The sequence below is a fragment of the Arachis ipaensis genome, chromosome B6 (assembly GCF_059453495.1).
Source record: "Arachis ipaensis isolate K30076 ecotype BB chromosome B6, ASM5945349v1, whole genome shotgun sequence".
NCBI lineage: Eukaryota > Viridiplantae > Streptophyta > Magnoliopsida > Fabales > Fabaceae > Arachis > Arachis ipaensis.
The window spans coordinates 61,497,597-61,501,370 of NC_142441.1; positions in this window are offsets into that span (position 1 = coordinate 61,497,597).

Sequence of the window (3,774 nt, forward strand, 5' to 3'; positions counted from 1 at the left end):
TTAAAAATTTTAGAATCCTTATTTTTCTTTTTCATAAATAATTTTCGAAAAATATAAAAAAAAAATTAGAAAATCATAAAAATAAAAAATATTTCATGTTTATTGATTGAGTCTTGAGTCAGATTTTAAGTTTGGTGTCAATTGCATATTCATCTTGCATTTTTCGAAAAAAATCATGCATTCATAGTGTTCTTCATGATCTTTAAGTTGTTCTTGGTAAGTCTTCTTGTTTGATCTTGATGTTTTCTTGTTTTATGTCTTTTCTTGTTTTTCATATGTATTTTTGCATTCATTGTGTCTAAACATGAAAGATTTCTAAGTTTGGTGTCTTGTATGTTTTCTTTGCATATAAAAATTTTCAAAAATAAGTTCTTGATGTTCATCATGATCTTCAAAGTGTTCTTGGTGTTCATCTTGACATTCATAGCATTCTTGCATGCATTCATTGTTTTGATCTAAAATTTCCATGCATTGAACATTTTTAGTGTTTTTCTCTCTCATCATAAAAATTCAAAAATAAAAAAAAAATATCTTTCCTTTTTTCTCTCATAAATTTCGAAAATTTGATTGACTTTTTCAAAAAAAATTTTAAAATATAGTTGTTTCTTATGAGTCAAATCAAATTTTCAATTTGAAAATCTTATCTTTTTCAAAATCTTTTTCAAAAATCATATCTTTTTCACTTTTCTTATTTATTTTCAAAAATTTTAAAATATTTTTCAAAAATCTTTTTCTTAATTTTATATCATAATTTTCAAAAATATCATCAACAATTAATGTTTTGATTCAAAAATTTCAAGTTTGTTACTTGCTTGTTAAGAAAGATTCAAACTTTAAGTTCTAGAATCATATCTTGTGATTTCTTGTGAATCAAGTCATTAATTGTGATTTTAAAAATCAAATCTTTTACAAAACTAACTTCAATCATATCTTTTCAAAAATATTTTTTTTATCTTATCTTTTTCAAAATTATATCTTTTTAAATCATACCTTTTTCAAAAATTTGATTTTAAAATATCTTTTCTAACTTCTTATCTTTTTATCTTTCCAAAATTGAATTTCAAATCTTTTTCAACTAACTAATTGACTTTTTGTTTGTTTCTTATCTTTTTCAAAACTACCTAACTAACTCTCTCTCTCTCATTTTCGAAAATCTCTTCCCTCTTTTTCAAAAATTCTTTTTAATTAACTAATTGTTTCAATTTTTAATTTGATTTTATTCCTAATTTTCGAAAATCACTAACCCCTTTTCAAAATTTTATTTATTTATTTATTCATCTACTAACACTTCATCTCACCCAAATTCGAACCCCCTCTTCCATATGTGTTTGAATTTTCTCTTCTTCCCTTCTTTACATTACATTCTTTTCTTCTTCTACTCACACAGGGGAACCTCTATACCTGGGTAAAATGGATCCCTATTATTATTATTTTTCTGTTCCCTCTTTTTCATATGAGCAGGAGCAAGGACAAGAACATTCTTGTTGAAGCAGACCCTGAACCTGAAAGGACTCTGAAGAGAAAACTAAGAGAAGCTAAAATACAACAATCCAGAGATAACCTTATAGAAATTTTCGAACAGGAAGAGGAGATGGCAGCCGAAAATAATAATAATACAAGGAGGATGCTTGGTGACTTTACTACACCTAATTCCAATTTACATGGAAGAAGCATCTCCATCCCTACCATTGGAGCAAACAATTTTGATCTTAAACCTCAACTAGTTTCTCTGATGCAACAAAACTGCAAGTTTCATGGACTTCCATCTGAAGATCCCTTTCAGTTCTTAACTAAATTCTTGCAAATCTGTGATACTGTTAAGACTAATGGAGTAGATCCTGAAGTCTACAGGCTCATGCTTTTCCCTTTTGCTGTAAGAGACAGAGCTAGAGTGTGGTTGGACTCTCAACCCAAAGATACCCTGAACTCTTGGGATAAGCTGGTCACGGCCTTCTTGGCCAAGTTCTTTCTTCCTCAAAAGCTGAGCAAGCTTAGAGTGGTTGTTCAAACCTTCAGACAGAAAGAAGGTGAATCCCTCTATGAAGCTTGGGAGAGATACAAGCAACTGACCAAAAAGTGTCATTCTAACATGCTTTCAGAATGGACCATCCTGGATATATTCTATGATGGTCTGTCTGAATTAGATAAGATGTCATTGGATACTTCTGCAGGTGGATCCATTCACCAAAAGAAAACGTTTGCAGAAGCTCAAGAACTTATTGACATAGTTGCTAATAACCAGTTCATGTACACTTCTGAGAGGAATCCTGTGAGTAATGGGATGCCTCAGAAGAAGGGAGTTCTTGAAATTGTTACTCTGAATGCCATATTGGCCCAGAATAAAATATTGACTCAGCAAGTCAATATGATTTCTCAGAGTCTGAATGGAATGCAAGTTGCATCCAACAATACTCAAGAGGCATCTTCTGAAGAAGAAGCTTATGATCCTGAGAACCCTGCAATAGCAGAGGTGAATTACATGGGTGAACCTTATGGAAACACCTATAACCCCTCATGGAGAAATCACCCAAATTTCTCATGGAAGGATCAACAAAAGCCTCAACAAGGCTTTAATAATGGTGGAAGAAATAGGTTTAACAATAGTAAACCTTTTCCATCATCCACTCAGCAACAGACAGAGAACTTTGAACAAATTACCTCTAATTTAGCAAACTTAGTCTCTGATCTATCTAAGGCCACTGTGAGTTTCATGAATGAAATAAGGTCCTCCATTAGAAATTTGGAAGCACAAGTGGGCCAGCTGAGTAAAAGGATCACTGAAATCCCTCCTATTACTCTCCCAAGCAATACAGAAGAAAATCCAAAAAGAGAGTGCAAGGCCATTGAATTAACCATCATGGCCGAACCTACAAGAGAGGAGAAGGATGTGAATCCCAGTGAGGAAGACATCCTGGGACGTCCAGTGATCAATAAGGAGTTTCCCTCTGAGGAACCAAAGGAATCTGAGACTCATCTAGAGACCATAGAGATTCTATTGAACCTCCTTATACCCTTCATGAGCTCTGATGAGTATTCTTCTTCTGAAGTGAATGAGGATGTTACTGAAGAGCAAGTTGCCAAGTACCTTGGTGCAATCATGAAGCTGAATGCCAATTTATTTGGTAATGAGACTTAGGGAGATAAACCTCCCCTGTTCACCAATGAACTAAATGCATTGGATCAACTGAGATTGCCTCAGAAGAAACAGGATCCTGGAAAGTTCCTAATACCTTGTACCATAGGCACCATGACCTTTGAGAAGGCTCTATGTGACCTTGGGTCAGGAATAAACCTCATGCCACTCTCTGTAATGGAGAAACTGGAAATCTTTGAGGTGCAAGCTGCTAAAATCTCATTAGAGATGGCAGACAACTCAAGAAAAGAGGCTTATGCACAAGTAGAGGACGTGTTAGTAAAGGTTGAAGGCCTTTACATCCCTGCTGATTTCATAATCCTGGATACTGGGAAGGATGAGGATGAATCCATCATTCTTGGAAGACCCTTCCCAGCCACAGTAAGAGCTGTGATTGATGTTAACAAAGGTGAACTAGTCCTTCAATTGAATGAGGACCCCTTTGAGTTTAAAACTCAAGGACATCCTTTTGTAAACATGAAAAAGAGGCACAGTAAGCTTCTCTCAAAACAGAGTCAACCAGAGCCCCCAAAGTCAAACTCTAAGTTTGGTGTTGGGATGCCACAACCAAGCTCTAAGTTTGGTGTTGAGCTCCCATATCCAAACTCTAAGTTTGGTGTTAGGGAGTCTCAACAATGCTC